Source organism: Arachis hypogaea, chromosome 3 (assembly GCF_003086295.3).
Source record: "Arachis hypogaea cultivar Tifrunner chromosome 3, arahy.Tifrunner.gnm2.J5K5, whole genome shotgun sequence".
In the NCBI taxonomy this organism is placed as follows: Eukaryota; Viridiplantae; Streptophyta; class Magnoliopsida; order Fabales; family Fabaceae; genus Arachis; species Arachis hypogaea.
The window spans coordinates 1633827-1652568 of record NC_092038.1 but is presented as its reverse complement, the minus strand read 5'-3'; the positions used below and the strand labels follow the sequence as shown (position 1 = coordinate 1652568).

At 29.8% G+C, this 18742-nt stretch overlaps 1 long non-coding RNA gene across 4 annotated transcripts; it reads right to left on the bottom strand.

Moving 5' to 3' along the window:
* Positions 1-9525: 9525 nt before the first annotated feature.
* Positions 9526-13525, bottom strand: LOC112786052 (uncharacterized). 4 transcript variants are annotated; one of them, XR_003194257.3, is made up of 7 exons: positions 13148-13295; positions 12590-13063; positions 12430-12510; positions 11116-11180; positions 10230-10309; positions 10076-10111; positions 9526-9976 (listed from the first exon to the last, which is right to left on the bottom strand). It is a non-coding gene; the product is annotated as an uncharacterized lncRNA (long non-coding RNA). The 4 variants fall into 4 exon arrangements; XR_003194258.3 differs by having other exon boundaries at positions 10241-10309; XR_003194250.3 differs by lacking the exon at positions 9526-9976 and adding an exon at positions 13305-13525 and having other exon boundaries at positions 10079-10309; positions 13148-13200.
* Positions 13526-18742: the final 5217 nt, after the last annotated feature.

The window sequence follows — 18742 nt, the reverse complement described above, 5'->3', positions numbered from 1 at the left end:
AGAAAAAAAAAGCAAAATAATGACCATGATATCTTTAAACTTATATCAGTTAGTAAAATTTTGATGACCATACTATCTTCTAAAACTCTTTTTCATTTATAAGAAATTAGAAATTACTGCATATTTCAAATCCACGGGTGGTCCCTTAGTTGAGCAAAGCATAAAACTAATTATTGCACTAATATAAAAAATTAAAATAAAACAAAATAATTATTGCACTAATTTTTTGCTTTACATATATTTTGTATAGAATTTTTTTTATTATTTATCTTATATTGAAATTTCTTTCTTTTGGAAATATATATAACACCATCAAATTTTAAACTTTTAAATCATAAAAATTTGGATATCATTTCATAAAATTTATTAAATTACTAAATCTAAAAGTTTAAGTCGATACAAAAAAATACACAAATAATTATATTTTTAATATATATATATATAATTAAAAAAATCTTTTTTTTTTAAATAGAGTCTTCCCGATTTTTACATAATATATGTATGATTGGCCTCAATTAACTAGCAATTGATATATAAGATTTGGTGACATAATGATCATAATTGTAGGAATATTCCCCACAACATGAAAGAGTTGCATCTAAGTTAAGCTGGGAATATGAGCAAATAGGATGATACACCTCAAATTGTGACATCTCAAGGTGATTAATTAGATAATGATGATGCAAGAAGCTTTGTTAGTGTAATTAATTAATGACTTAAAGCTAAGTAAAACTATTAAGGAGTCTGCTACACATACAAGCAAAAAAGGCTTACAAGCCTTACAAGTTAGCCCAACTCAATAACTTGTCTACGCGCATTAACTCCTTTTGAATGGAGCGTCAACCCACGCGCGTCATTCAAACGGTTACTCTTCGGAATAATCGCTCGTCATGGCTAACTCTTCCTCTTCTCCTTCAAAGAAAACAAAAACCACAAAGTTTCGAGCAACATTCCAAACTGAAGAGACATTTGAACTCGTCGCGAATAATAGTAGAAACCATCAACAAAATATCATTCAAGGTACGTTATTGTTTTACTCATCTTGTACATTTTCCACATTTCTGTTTCTGATTTCGAAATCGAAGAACTATGTTTTACTGTTCTTCTATGTTCTTCTAGGTTTTATTGATCTTCTTGTTCTAAATCTCATATCACTGTTTTTACTATTCTTCTTATTCTAGGTTTTACTCTTCTTGTAAGTTCCTCTAGATTTTACTGTTCTTCAAAGTGGTTCTAGGTTTTACTGTTCTTCTTGTTCTAGTTCTTCTCGTAACTGATTTTTCGCTGTATATTGCTTAATTTATTGGGTGTATATGGAGTAATTTGTATGGGTGTATATGGCGTAATGTGTTGGGTGTATATGGTTGATTGTTGGGTGTATACAGCGTAATTTGTTGGGTGTATATTCCTGAACCCATATCATGTAATATAATCAACTGTTGCAACTGTTCTAATATTGCTTGTCCTTAGGTGTATATTGCTTGACATTGTAATATTGCTAGAGCTTGTATATTTATCGTTGTTTGAGTCAATTGAACATCATTTTGAACTGATCTCATTAAATACTTATAAAATCGGTTTGCGTGTATGTGGTTGATTTATGGGTGTATCTGACTTATATCTATGGGTGTATTTTTCATTGCAGTAAAAATGGAAGGCAAAAACCAAGCTGAAAAAAATGTAAGAACAAATATGTCTTCGATCAAATCAGTTTTTCATAATAGAAATATATCTAACTCTAATTTTGCTTTGTTTACAGCAAATCAAGGACCTAAAGTGTGCAACCCATCTGTTGAGTGAGAAATTCAGAAATATGAGCGAGGAAAAGTGATGCAATAAGACTGTCCAGGCCATCCTCATTGTTATTGAGTCCATTTTGTCAGATAGATTCTAATGATATTGTCACTGATTAATGTAACTGTTATATACTCTTGTAAGAAATTGAACACATAGTGTAAATATATTTGATCCAATTATAAGTAAATTTTTTTTCCATAATTAAACTCTCTCTGGTGTATTCAAAATGTCTGATTTACAGGTACTATAATATGAAGTGGTGATCCAGATAGATTGGAACCCATATATGACGGTCTGCATAGAGATCTGCATAATACACCCAAACGCAGACTATAAATACACCCGATAAAAAATTAAATTTACACCTCTGTTGCGAATTTTAACAAGTCATTTTTGTTTACAAGTCTTACAAGTTGGGCCTAACACGCGTGTTATAGAAGAAGAAGCAGAAGAAGATGGGCCTAATACGCGCGTTACAGAAGCGTGAATATAAATGACTTGTATGATTTGTATGGAAAAGCGTTCTCTCTTTACCTTCGATCTCCTTCTGTTTTTTTCGATTTTCATGGTTTCTGAAATCAAACTTTGAAATTATTTTGAAGATGATGGAACTTCAGAAATACACCCGAACAATTACAAAAATACACCCAAACGATTATAGAAATACATCTAAAGGATTACAGAAATACACCCAAACAGTTACAGAAATAAACCAAAAGATTACAGAAATACACCCAAAGAATTACAGAAATACACCCAAAGGATTTAAGAAATACACCCAATATAGGGAGAGACAGTATATTTCTTCTTGAAATCAATACACCCAAAGAATTATAGAAATACACCCAAACAGTTACAAAAATAAACCAAACGATTACAGAAATACACCCAAAGAATTTATAGAAATACACCCAAAGAATTATAAAAATACACCCAAAGGATTACAAAAATACACCCAAAGAATTTAAGAAATACACCCAAAATTCGTTGAAGTACACCTTATGCATAATTCAGAACTCTCTCTCTTTTTCCTCCTCATCTTCTACTGCTTCTTCTTCTTCAAAAACGATTTCAGAACTTGATGTCAAAAAACAATGGAAACCGAGAATAACGAAGAAAGAAAACAAAGAGAAAAGCACGTAAATGAAGAAGAAGAACAGGAAGAGGAAGAAGAACATGTAGCAAGAAGAAGAAGAAGAAGAAGGAGAAAGAGAAGGCAAGAAACGTACCTTGAATAATGTTTTTTCGTTTTTTCTGGTGATTTTGATGAAGGAGAAAGAGAAAACGAAAAGAGGAGAAGAAATTTCAATAAAAAAAAGAGGGAGGAAGAGAAGAAAAAGAGACACAGAGAAAGAAGAAGAAGAAGAAGAAGAAGAAGAAGAGGAAGAGGAAGAGGAAGAGGAAGCACGGAGAAAGAAGAAGAAGAAAAAGAGGCACAAAAAAATGTGAAACGCGTGTATGTGACGTAAGAGTTGCAGCACGTTTTGGTGGATTAGGCGTTAATGAACTTGTAATAATTACAAGCCCTAATCGCTTGTATACTGAACTTTTCTCAACTATTAATTATTGTTGATTTGTTGTTGTTATGACCAATGTTCCCTCAAGCTTGGATTCTATCCTTTAATTTGTATTTTTTCTTGGTGATTAGTGTAAGTGTTACAAAACTAACTGAAATCTTAATTAGTTGTCAACTCATAACTCTTAGTATTCTGTTCAATTTAAATTCGGGTTCTTTTTTCAGTTTCTATTTTGGACTCTCCATTTTAGTTTGTAATCCATTATTATTATTATTGCTATCTATCCATTTTAAAATTCAACCTAAATTATAAATACAAATGTTTATCTATCTATGTAGATTCCAAATTCCATCTACATAATGCAATTTATTATATGATATATAATATTTGAATCCACACAGCAGCAATATAATAAGCATGTATTGTTATCTTGACGAAGTTCTTCTTCGGGCTTCCTCATTAAATAGCCCGAGGCGAATCAGTTCTGATCATAGTTTCTGCACATTTAATGCAAGGTTTGCTTCTCGATCAGAAGGGTAGAGAATTTCATCTTTTTCTTTCTCAGAAATCTCAGACTCCACCAATGCAGTAAAGTAAGATTAGGTTATATGTTAGGGCTATTCAATTGACAGCAGAAAAACTATTAATCGTATAAGCTTACCTTATTTGGAGTGTTGTTGGAATGGCCTTCAAAGACTCCTCGTTGTTTCTGCACTGGTTTTCGACAACGGTGTAAGTAGATGGAGATGGTGAGCCCCCTTCTTCTTTCTGCTCTCTCATAAAATAGCCGAATCTCCTCTTTCTCATTCTCAGAAATCTCGGACTCCACCGTTGTTATTTTTAATTCACACACAGATACAGCAGCATAATCAAATTGAAACAAAAAATAATTATTCATGGTAGAAGCTTACCTTATTAATCATGCGGGAGTCCGGGTCGTCATCAGTATTCACGAGACGCAACGCATTGTCTTCCTCCGATGCCATTTTGATGAGAGTAAAGCTAAGTTTCTTTTTTTTTTTTTTTAATTATAGTAGAGCTAGGTTAACAAATGCCACCGGCAAATCTATATAAACAATAGACTTTTGGACTTTTGAGCTTTTGGGCTCGTATTCTATGCTCGTCTTTTTACTCTTTATTACTTTGTTATAAATTTGTTGAGAAGATGTAATTTTTATCTCTGAAAATATTTTTTTTTATAATATAAAAAAATATTTTACAATCAAATAAGATTATTTAAAATTGACCAACCAGCCTAAAACATGAAGCTATAATTGTTAGAACTGTAATCGAATCTGATTTATTAGTTCATTAGTTCAATTTAGATCATTAGTTAAATTTATTGACTTGTTCTTATTATAAATAAAAAATATAAAATAATAAAAAATTTACGAATAATCAAATTTTAACAAATTATAATCAACAAATTATAATTTGATTATTAAATAATGATATAAAATTTTAGTTTTTTTTTTATGATACAAATGTTTTAATTTTATTTTTATATTAAAGTAATTATTTTTAATTTTAATAACAAGCTAATTAGTATATATTTATTATATATTATATACTATACTTCTTTATTAAAAAAATAATATTAATAAATATCAAATAATTATAAAAAATAATTATATTGTACTTAATAAAAATATTTGATATTTTCTATTTATATATGTTTAATAACATTATATTTATATTAATAAATATAGATAATAAAAAATATAATTAATTTAAATATAAATGAGTCTAATAAAAAATATAATATAATTTAAATATGATGCTAAAGTTAGAGAATATTTGTATAATGTAGCTTTTTATTTCTCCAACATGATAAAAACTAAAAAGCTCTTTCCAAGTATTTCAGTGATAATTTGGGTTCACCTAGTTGATGTATTTTTTTCTCCCTTAAGATTACTGGAGAGACAGTGGGAAAGTAAAAGCAGTGGCAGGCATGCATCAAAGAAAGGCAGAGATGGCTAAGCATTCTGATGCCTTCATTGCTTTACCAGGTTGGTACGAATTCGGCTGTTGAACGATCAATTCACTTGTTTGTTTAAATAAATATTGAAAGTTAAAATTTTATTTTATATATATAAAATTTATTGATTAATAATAAAATTTTAAATAGAGTTCATAGATATATATGTTAAGAAAAAAATATGACACTCAAAATTATATATTATTTATTTATTTATTCATTTATTGGGCAAAAATTGAAATATTATACAATTATACCGCATCATGACGTAAATAAAAGAAAAGAAAAATGGGCCATGTCCCTCTTATACAGGCCCAAGTTAAGAAAAAAAACTATGGCCTAAGACCAAAAAAAGTTTTGACTTTGAAAAATAATTCATATATTTTTGTTGTATTAAATAAACCACCAACTTTTAAGGTGGGAAGCTGAGCAAGTAGGATCATACACCTCAAATTGTGACATCTCAAGGTGATTAATTAGATGATGATGATGATGATGATGCAAGAAGTGGTAGACAGTGTTGTTAGTGTAATTAATTAATGGCTTAAAGCAAAGTGAAACTATAAATTATTGTTGATTTGTTGTTGTTGTTATGACTAATTTTCCCTTGAGATTCTATCTTTTAATTTGCATTTTTTTTATTATTAATATAGGTGTTACAAAACTGACTCAGTTGTCAACTCATAACTCTTAATACTCTGTTCAATTTGATTTCTTTTTTTTTTTTTTCAGTTTCTATATTGGACTTTCCATTTGAGTTTGCAATCCATTATTATTATTATTGCTATCTATCCAATATAAAACTCAACCTAAATTATAAATACAAATGTTTATGTACTACCTATTAATTTCAAGAGGCTATGGTGGTAAACAATATATATATATATATATATATATATATATATATATATATATATATATATATTTCTACCTAAATTATAAATAACAGCAAGCTCTTTTTGACCGAAAAATTAAATTAAGCCTGTTCTTTTGGGATTGAAAAATTCTGTTTTTTCTTTTTCTTTTTGATATAGTTATCTTACGAAAATAATGCACTTTATTATATGGTATATAATATTGTGAGTATATTTGAATCCACACAACAGAAATATAATAAGCATGTATTGTTATATGATGATAATCCAGAACTAAAAATAATAAACTAGCTAGAGAAAATAGTTTGGATGTAATTGATCTAGGACTCTATGGTAAGAAATAAATGAAAAGCTATTTCAGGAATGAATTCACACTATTGCTGTTGGTCCTTATTTAGGAGGCTTCTCATTTGAAGTGTTATTGGAATGGCCTTGGGGTGGCAAACGGGTCCATCCTAATTCTTTTTGGGGCTTCCTCATCAAATAGGCCGAGGTGAATCAGTTCTGATCGTAGTTTTTGTACATTTAATGCAACTTCTACTTTTCAACCAAGAGGGTAGAGAATTTCATCTTTCCCTTTCTCAGAAATCTCATCAAGATTAGGTTACATGTTAGGGCTAATCAATTAACAGCACCGTAATCAAATTGAAAGAAAAACTATTCATCGTATAAGCTTACCTTATTTAGTTCAAAGAGTCCTCGTTGTTTCTGCGCTGGTTTTCGACAACGAAAAAAGTAGCTAATGGCGGCCCCCTTCTTCTTTCTGCTCTCTCATAAAGTAGCCGTATCTCCTCTTTCTCTTTCTTAGAAATCTCAGACTCCACCGTTGCCATCTTCAATTCACACACAAATAACAGCACCATAATCAAATAAAAACACACTACACTTCCAAATTACCTACCTAAATCTTAATATTAAAATAACCATCCGTACGTTTAGTAAAATGAACATCCGATATATCTATTGTTCGCATTGTTTAGTATTTTCGTTGTCTACCTATACTTTTTCTTAAATTTATTGACTCAGTCCTATTATAAATAAAAAATTATAAAATAATAAAAAACTTACGAATAATCAAATCTTAACAAATTATAATTAACAATTTATAATTTTATCAAATTTTTAATTAAATCTTATTAAAAAATTTATAATTAAATCTTTGTATTAGATAAAAATTTGCAATTATACATTCGTTCTAAATTCTAATTTTTCTTGTTAAAATATTTATTTGTGTGTTTGATGTAAGATAAATTTATAAAATATTTTAAAATTAAATATTTTAAATTATTGTATTTTTTTAAAATAAAAACAAATAAACTTTTATCTAATATAAAAATTAAATTATAAATTTTTAAATTATAAAAATTTGATAATTAAAAATTAAATAAAATTATAGAGACGCATGGAATAAAAATTTAATTTTACTGTGTACATTTAATTATATATAAAATTATATCAATAAAAATAATTATTTTTAATTAATAATTATTTAAAAAATAAATATAATTAAATAATTATATAAAATATTTTATAGTTTCAATACAGTAAAAATTAAACCATATATATGGAGAAATATTGAGCTTAGGAAAAAAATATATAGATTTATGCTGTTTTGATTAAGCAATAATTAAGATGAAACTTTTATGGTTTTTATTTATTTATTTTGGGGTAATGAAAGAGTATCGATTATTTTAATTGACCGTGTTAATTACGTGAAAATACTTTTTAGGTTTATCCATTAATAATTTTACTATAGCAAAGGTGGCTTGACACGTGCAAAGTCGCCTATGATCGTGAAGTTCTCTTAATTAAACATTTTAAACAAGTCAATGTCGCTATACATACATTAATCTCCTATTAATAACACTACTTGTGCAAGGTTTTGACTTTTGAGTCATCAAATCCAAATATAGTATAAAGTATTTATGACATCTATTACTATTTCTCTTAACTTGAGTTTAATCTTAAATTATTTGATACACTTTCATGTTATATCATATTATTTAAAGAATAATTGAATTAGAGAATTAACCTTTTTTTTAGTTAATTTCTTAAAATTATCTTAATTTTAAACCATACACTCTCTTAAAAATTGATTAATATTAATTAAACTTAATTTTTTTATTAGTTATTTTTTTCTACTTAGTCTTAATTAAAAGAAAAAAAAACATTTCTCAAGTGCTACTCATAACATGGAGTTGGGTATGATTTGAGCATGCAAGAGGGGAGAAGGGTGATGTGAAAACCACATAAAAGACAACTTTTTTGTTTTTTTATTTATATTTTTTTACAATATCTCCTAACTTGATAAATTAAAGACGAATTTGTCATAGATCAAAGTTTTATTTAAGGGTTCCTCATTGGTCAATGAATTATTATATGCACAGGACAAGATTCGAACCCTCAACACTAAACCTTAAGCGAACTAGTAAACTAATCACTAAACTAACTCAACTTAATTTTCGGTCTTTTTAATTTAGATGTTTTATATGGTACCTAAATTTTATACATAAAATTCAAAAACAAAAGAGTAGATCTCATCTTTTTCTATTTCTATTTTTAAATAATTTAAACACATAAATCATAGACATCAAAAACATTTCTCTTTAATTTATTAGTAGGACTTTGAATAACCCTTTATTCTTTCTTGCCATAGTCTTCTTTCTACCATGTGCAATCGATACATCTTTCATTGCATTTATTTATATTATTAGTTTAACTATAATTATGTTAGATATATATATCAAAATAAATTATTAATATAAAATATATATTAAAAATAAATTAAATTATACATACATTTATAAATAAATATATCATAATTAATTTAATGACTAACTTTTATATGCATATAATATTTTTTATTAATTAACTATCTTAATTATTATATTATTTTCTAGTCTATGAGTATATGCCACTTAGAGTTTGTTAACCAACTTGGTCGGTTGGTCCACCTCAATATTCATGGGACGACAATTTCAAATTTTTGTTCTTAAATGAATGAATACCAATGCCATCTTTTTCAAAAATAGTGTACTTTTTATCTAATTAAAAAAACTTCAATTTGAATAATAAAAATATGTACATTAAACGCCACCGATATATATACATATAGTATTTACTACTATAGCCTCTTGAAATCAATAGATAGTACATAAATATTTGTATTTATAATTTAGGTTGAGTTTTAAAATGGATAAAAAGCAATAATAATAATGAATTGCAAACTAAAATGGAGGTATGAGAAACTAATTTAAAGGTGCTGCAAACTTAAAAGAGTTATGAGAAACTATTAGAGCAGTTAACAATTTAAACACACGGTGATGTATCTGACCCATAATTCAAATATGCAAAAAAATTCTGTCAATATCAACCACCATCCATTAACATAATTTCTAAGGTATTAATTTTTGTCAATCATTTTCAAATAAAATAACATAACACTCAATTTACCCTTCAAATGAACACAAATAAAAAATACTAATAATAGTGATAGAAAAGATAAAGAATAAACACACACACAAATAGAAAATTGGCACGGTTGCTGTTTGAACCTCACCCCAACTCCACATCATCCTTTGCCAAAGGGGAGATAATGATAATAGCAATGAGACTCTCTTAATAGGTATGTTCATACCAAAGTTGAGGCACAGCAAATCAAATAAAATCAAATTAGGAGTGGTTGAGAAATCATGAAACCTCATACATGTATATTATCTTCAGTTCCTGAGATATTTCTAAAAACTCAATGAGGGGATGCCATAGAAGAACCTACTGTCTCCAACATGCGGTAGCTGAACACTAAAAATCTGTAGTAAAAGACATCATCAATCAAAGATGTAAGCATGGAGCGAACAAATGCACAATTCATAGTTAGTCTAAAATAAATATAAAGAAAGGTGAGTTACCGTGTGGATTGGAGCTTCACATCCTCCTTCAATAAGCTTCATTTACATAAAAAGCCATTACAATGAGAATTTCTATTTTAATAGGACATAAATTAAATCATTATGGCAAAGATACATCAGATGACTAAAACTCAAATCCACCAACTGGTCCTACTTGCAGAGCACCTTGAGTAAAAGCATCCATTAGCCTTGGTCCATCCCTGACCATGAAGTGCAATCCAAAAGATTTGCAATCTGCATAGCACACATACAAAACAGTAAATAATAATTATTTTCTTTTGTAGAAAAAGATTTTATCAGAAAGAGAAACAAAAGAGATGAGACATCCTCATATAAATACAAAAATATATTATTAAAATCTAAAGGGATAAGCCATGTACCAATGTTAGATTATCCTTTTTCATTAGTTAGGAGAAAACACTTAAGCAGGCAGGAGCTTTTCATCACAGGGAAGCCGACATGGTAATCCTATTAGTTCTTCTTCATAGTATTGTTCTATCCTTTTTTTTTCCTTCTTTCTAAGTCAAATTCTAAAGACAGGTTTAAAAATAATAATAATAATAATAATAATAATAATAATAATAATAATAATAATAATAATAATAATAATAATCTTTGCACTGCAAAAGCAAAGGAATTAAACTCCACAAATAAATTCTAAAACAAAAAACACCATATTTGGTACTTTCTATCAAACAGAGATCATTTTTGGAGAGCCAAAATATCATTTCTTATCATTAACATGCTTTGCAATAAACTCCTTAAGCAAAACTTCACTATATCAAATATCAATAGAAAAAAAAAACAAATTAGCAAGAACCTTATCAACAGAACGAAAAAATTAAATCCGAATAGATTAGCAAAGAAACATATTAATTAATAAAAGAAAGGCCAAATGCATAATTATAATATCTACTATAATAAGAATAATAAGTTCAAATTACACTAACACATCAACCCTCTCTGCCTAAAGTAACCACTAACCAATATAACCTATACTCTTAAAAAATACTTATTAATACAAAAGCAAATAAACTAACCTTCAAATTCTGATGAACTTCATTTATAAAATTTTCCTTGCATTCCTTTATTTGGTGAGTATAAACTGAAAGAAGAGCAAGTAATTAAACTAATTATCATGTGTTTAGATAGAATGCAAAATTATAGAAAGTAATAACAAAAGAGCAAGCATAATAACACTTTTTTAGATTAAAGAATATTGCTGCATTGTTACTTTTATATGATTGAATTCATTTGCTTAGCTTAAGATTTTAGAACAATTTATAAACTAAAAGCAGGGAAAATTAATTTATAATGGATTACATCACACGAAAAATGGAAATTCAGTTGCCGAAGATGTAGCAGAAAAATTACCTTAGTAGCACATTCAATCTATCACTCACCAGCTTCTAGTGTATTAATAAAATGAATGGTGAAAATGTAGAATTTCTTTGTTTTGTTACTATGATATGTGAACAAATATAGCACAGATGGTTAAGGATCTGTGTGAATATAATGCAGAGTTCAGGTTATTATGATGGTTTTCTTTCTGTATATATTGAATGAGACACCAAAAGAAAAAAATGATGGAAATTAGGGAACATAAGAAGCTTGATGCTCTTGATACAACATCTGTTATAGCATATTATGATACAAGTAGCCAAGTACAAGCATAATTCAGAAAAGAAGCTGGCATTAATTTTTACAGTTGGATGGAATCTTTCTTCAACTGAAGTTAGAACTCAATGCAGGGGTTGGCCACATTCAGAATCTGAAAAAGCCTTGTAGTCAAACTATCTTTTAAAGCAGGGGTAACAGGAATCTCCCTAAATCATAGTCTCCAATACTGCCTTGTTTTCATTAGATGCATGCTGTTCTTCTGCCTTGTTTTCCATTATATAATTTTAATTTGTTCTTAGACCAATTGAATAATGAAGTGAATTAATTGATCTGACTGGTGTGTTATGATCAATTAGGTCCATTTGAGAAACTGATTAGAGGGTCAAAGCTTAAAACATTGGATGGTCCTGAATATGTAAGGAAGGTTTCAGAAAATTGTGTGGCATACATGAAATCCGTAGAAACATTCGGTGATGCAGAAGAAAAAGCTATTCATGAATTCAGACAAGCCTTCAAGGATCAAAACTTCCTACCAGGCTCTACTGTCTTCTATGAACAATTCCCCAATGGAACATTAGGGGTCAGTATATATAGTATACTTAATTAATTAATTTTAATTAACCAATAGTAAACTACAGAATTATTCAGACCACACTTGTTGCTAGTATTCAAATTTAATCTAAATGAATAAAAATAAATCAATAAAACAATTAGAAGGTAGCAGAAAGACTTACATCCAATGCCTTCGACTCCAATTGCTTTCGTTTTACATTTCTAAAATAGATTCATCAAAGAATATTGCCTCCTCATCATATCTGTTGAAATCAGACATTATTCACAAATAAAAAAGAAAAATTGAAACTCTATAAAGTGATTAAGTTACCCAAAACTAACCATCTTTAGAGACCTTAAGCGATGAAGAACTTCTCAAAGCTCAAGCAACAACAGCAACGGTGTCTTCGAAAACCTCATCGGCCTTCACATTACCAAGAGATCCACAACCCGAACCAAAGTTTGAAAACACAGCAGTTATTCCACCGAAACACTAAGCAGGTAAAATCAAAAGCAAACACAGCGTCGTGCTTCGGTTAAACACGACTCCTAAGGCTGCTGCAGGGTCTCAGCCTCCTCTCCCACAGAAAGATTCGTTCACCAACCTCAACATGCATACCAACCAACTACAACACCGTCAAACTCGCAGACCTTTCCCTTTGCCCTCTTCTTCAACTAACGCCTTTTCCAGTCTTCCTTTGTCCTTTAACTTTTCTACTCGCAATTCTTCCTTGTTAGCCTTCAACTCCTGCACATAGGGGTGCAGCGACAGCGACTTCAGCATCGCCACGATTTCTGCCCTCATCTCCATCATATCTGAACCCACAAAAAGAATATTAATAATGCTAATAATAAATCCCTCAAAAGCTAAACTGAAACAAAAATTGTGAGTAAAAAGACCTTGAGGAGCATCTTCGGTGTGGTAGAGGCGTTTGAGGATGTCATTTTGAACTCTGATTTCAAATGAAAAAATTGCTCTCAAAATTTGGTGTTCAAATCCTGATTTGAAAGGAAAAGATCGCGCTCAAATTGCTGCAGAAGAGTTCTACTTCATTACCTGAGGGACAATGAGTTCTCAATTCATTGTTTACTCTAATCATCCAATCAGAAGCTAGCATTTTCGTTTTTTTTTTCTAAATAGTGGTTTTGGGATTGCTGCCGGATTAACTTTCTTCAACCCATTGGACAAAAATCTTCTTTGATAACTTTCCACCAAGTAAAAAGGTTTTGGCTTTTTGCTGAAGAGCGAAACACGAAAGAAAGAAAAGGTTAAGGAGCGAAACACAAAAGAAAGAAAAAGTATTAAATAGTGTGTAGATTTACTATTTGGCTAGTTAACTATTATATATTAATAGATAGATATATATTATTTTTTAATAAATTAATTTTACTAAATACATATTTATCACAAAAGCCCACATTTTCTTCTCACTAAATTTACGTCTTAAAATTACTAGTATAATTTGGCCATTTTTTAATTTATTCATTATAATTTAACTAACTTAAAAGTCATCCGTGTAATATAAAAAAATATAGTAAAAAATCATCACAGCCACAAAAATGGCATATTCTCCCTGGTTCCACTTTATACTTTTTCCACCTTAGACAAATCCTCTTTTTATTCTCGTAGTAAAGTTATTTGTAAGAAAACAAGATTATGAAATAGAGTAATTAATGAAGTATTATTTGAACGATACTTTATGGCAACAACTAACAAATACTAAATTTGAATGTTGATCCCTTCACATCATCCCACCTATGCATAATCAAACCTATGATGTTATGTTTTTAAAGATAGAATTTGATTTGATGAACACTTACCCAAAATTAAGAGACTAAAAATAGTAAAAGGAATTCTCCCAAGTCCCAACACCACAACATATCATGAAAATAGGAGTTTTCTACCTTAACAAAAAAGTAAGCATTCTATATTGAAGAAGAATCATTATAACCAAACAACTCCTGTATTCATCTTGTACCATACGAGGATGTTATGTATACAACAAGATGAAATAATTGTTTTATATGACCCCACCTATACAAGACTACATGGAATCATGGCCTAGCTAGTAGCATCAAAGATGAAAATTTGTTTCTCTATTGTCCTAAATGGATCTCATTACCAACATTTAGATAGGACCCCAACAAGATAAGTACATGACTTCTCTTAATGATTCCTCTGACTGCTTAGCTTTTTGGGACCTCTTGAGTACTGTAATGGAGACCATAGCAGAGGAAGAAGGAAACTGTGAAAACGATCTAACATGTTGTTGAACATTTCTGAGAACATAGTTCCACCTGCACACTCCTTGGTCCTTCAAAGCCTCCCCAACTCCAAGGCTTTCTAGCTGAGCTACTCTGTATTAATTCCTCTCTCAAAAATTGAACAAGTGATGAATAACTATGTATTTTGATTCATGAAGTAGCACAAGGTTGATGTTATCTATCTATATAAGGAAGTTTTGTGGTGCCAAAGAAATTTGTGCCAAACAATAGCATCACTGAATTACTATTATTGACACCAAAAGTAATAACAACCAGGAAGCAACGAATTTTGCTATGTTCTCACAACTTGAATGCCATTCCTGGTCTGTGAAGTAATTGACAATGGCTTGCATGCAATCATTCAAAAGCACTAATAAACCTTGAAACTGGCGATCTAGGAATAGACATATAATGCTTTCAATGAGTTCTTCAGCTTCTACAACAGAAAATGCTGGTCATTTACTCCTGCAGTGAGAATAAAAAGGCGTCAGTTGACATTGTCAAACCACTAAACAAGGATGTCAAATCATAAATCATGTCCTAAAATCATGTCTAACTTTTGAATCATGAATCATAACGCACACTGCCATTCAAAAACACATTAATGAAAAAGCCTAAAATAACAAGGATTGACACCTTAAATATGTAATATACTCAAGTTACAAATAAACACTTAATCAAGAATCACTATGGTACAATAGACATTGGTGATGGTCAATAAATAAACTATGATAACCCAAAAGTCATCAGTAAACACTTAATTCGGGAATTCTTTAAGTGTGCCAGAGGTAATAAAGTAACAGAAAACCAATTCACATAATTGTCTAAGTAGATTCATTGTTGTGGCTTACCGTATTAGACAACAAGCAGTGACAAATTTGAGCCAGACTCGAATATTTTGGGGTGGTTCTCCAGTGTCAGAATCTAGGAGACAAGAACATAGATTTTCTTAAAAGGACGGCAATAAATATATGTAGCAATGTCTTTGCTGTTCCACTTGAAATTCTGAGAATATCTCAACATGGTTACCTAAATTTTTGGGTTCACCACTGGATGAAAATTCAAAAAGAAACCCTTAAGTGTCAAGAGCTCTTCTCAAATCTGAGTACTCAGGAAACCAACCAATTTTGACAGGCAATTGATCAAGCTAAAAATATGATGCTATATTAAATACTAAAGTATCAATTGAAAATAGATTTAAACAAAACATGCTCGGTCATAATTGTTACCACTACCAAAGGAAACATAACAAACATGTCTTTACCTCTTTTCCACAAGAGAGAATTGCACACCAAAAGTCAGAGGATGAGTTTCGAAGCTCTTCATTTGATGAATGTAACACTGAACGAAAAAAAAAAAATTAAACGAGTGACAATCTTACTGCTATGCTTAAACTTTTCACCCACTGGTGTTGAAGGACCAAATGGCTACTGGTTTTTCTATACGGCCACATAGGAATGCTAATTTTGTAAGCCAACCATTGATGAGCAATCCTTGAAGAAAGTTATCACCAGAAACAATGCAGCATCTTGACATAATCTTGTAGAACTTGGTATTTTGCAATTCAAAAAGGAAATGGTCTATGTTTTGACAAAAAGAGCCAAAAATACTGAATGAAGAAAAAAAATACCATAGCAACCTTTCTCTGCTGCCAATTCCACCAAAGAATTTAGCTCATTGTTCAAAAATGACTGCAGAAGGTTGCAACTTCCAAGCTCAGGAAAGGCTTTCTGCATCTCATGAAATGAAAATTGAAAATTTCATCACTAATACTAATTAGTTGAAGTGAAAATGAAAAGAAAATGGTAATTAACGAAAAAGCAAAAATTTACGCATTGGTAACTCATTATGATGGAAGAAAAGTTGCATCACAACTTCGATAAAAACTAAAGATGGGGTATGGCAGGAAATTTTTGCATGTACAGCCAATTCAAGCCCTAAAAAAGACGGGGAGAAAGAAAATTACCTTTGGCATTTTAAGTATGTCATTGATTCCCTATTTTTTCTTAAAGCTTATCCCCAAAAATCTACAAAGCAGATTTAAGTGCACAACAGGGGAAAAGGAGAAGAGAGTAGAATTGGTGAGAGCGAGAGTGAGAAGGGTAATCGAAAAATAGTAGCTAGGTTCTCCCTCTCCTATATAACCCAAAAAAGTGCTCGACAATTTATCAAAATAAATAAAGTGGTGGATAAAATACTAAAATTAAAAAAAAAAGTGCTTAGACAAATAAAAAGACATGTCTTTGGAACCAGGCCCCAGACTTTACTTTTAACAGTTAGCCTGGCCTGTAGTTTAGTATAAGCTTTTTAACGAGTACTGAGTCTGGTCTGAAACTTGTAAATACACCTCTTTTTTTTAGTAATAATTAAATTTAAGATATAATTTAATTTTTAAAATTATAAAATATAAAAAAATAAATTTATGAATAATATTAATACAAAATACACATATATAATTAAAAAGATAAATAGCTGAGGAGATAAAAGTATTTTCATAAGATAGAAGACCTAAGTTCAAATCCTTCCAAATAGCATTTTTACTAGTATAATAAAACTCTCTATATAAGCCTAGGCCTGGCCTTTTAAAGAATATAGGCCGCCTAGCCTATTTCCACCCCTATTCTAGCCTATTTCCACCCCTATTGCCTCAGTACTGTGGCAAGGATGGTCGCTGTGAGCAACAGTCTCTCATTTAATCCCTCCAACTTGAGCTGTTATTTTCACCTAATTCTTTTTCTCCTTCGGATTCTGCTCAATTCAATCTCTCAATTCTTTGCCAAAACAATCCCTCATCCGGTGCAATACACTTTACTCTGGTTCCGGACACATATAGCAGAATAAGATTGGGAATGATCTGCCGGCTCTACTCCTTACTCTCATCACCAACTCCTTCCCAACCAAAAAAATGAGAAGCCTTAAACAGAGCATGCTGACTCTATACAAGAGAATAAAAAAACAATGTGCATACATGTCACGTAACGCTCCCTTTCACATAAAGAAAATAAACTCTTCAACCTCTCCCTTCTTACTCTGGGTTGCACTGTTTTCTGCACCACTGCTCGCCGCCGCCGTCCTCCTCTGGTTCATATATTTTGCATTGCAAACCACTCTATCTTTTTTTTTCTGTCATCCACGGATCTTTTTCTCTCTTACTCCTATTCTTATCAGTGTTATAAACCCCTCTTCCAATTTACAGGCTTAATTTCCTTTTAAGCTTACTTTTCTTTTAAGCAATAATTTTATAATATTGGAATATAACAATTGTTAATACCGTGTAAAGTAATATACAACTGGATACGTGGCTAAAATAACATTGTGACACGTGGCACAATTATCCACGTCAGCATGCCATGTGTCACTGGTCACCACATCATCCTACAATTACACGTGGCCAAAAAAAATTTTCTATTCAACAAAAGAAAGGAAAAATTGCATGAAGTGACACGTGTCACTTACAGTCCACGTCCTCATGTCATGTCATCACGTCGTTAATAAAAAATAGGTCAAGGACTACTATAGTGCATTTTTTTCAATCTCAGGGACGTAATTGGTGCAATTGGAATCTCAGGGACGATTTCAGTGCAAAACGTCAATCTCAGGGACCATTTTGGGGTTTAACTCGTTGAAAGAGTGTACATGTGTGTCGGGTACAAAATATAAATTATTTATTATTTTTATTTTTTTTAATTAAATATAAAAAGATTCGAATTAAGTGATATTTTAAATGTGTATGAAAAAATTATATGTTATTTGAACTATAAATTATTGATTATTATTTTTAAACTCTTAAAAGTAAAAAAAATATTAATTACATGATATTTATAACTAATTTAGATTGATAGAATGATTCTTTTTATTTATTTAAATATTAGTGATTTTAATTTTATTTTGTATATGTTGTAATTTATTGGCCAACAATAAATTTTTAAATAATATTTAAATTTGTAACAAAATAGTCTTTAACTTATAAAGTCGAAATATACTATAAAAAATTTAAAAATAAAGTATACAAATATTTAATTAGATAATATCATATATTAAAATCTATTAAGATTATATATGATAATTTTGTTACGATGATGACGATAATGAAAATATTTAATTAGATGTTAACTGAAAAAGTTACACACTAATACTTACCAAATAAAATTCGAATAAAAAGGACAACCTTTTGTACGAATGAAAAATTTGAAAATTAGAATATTATAATAAAAATGTTATGCATAAATA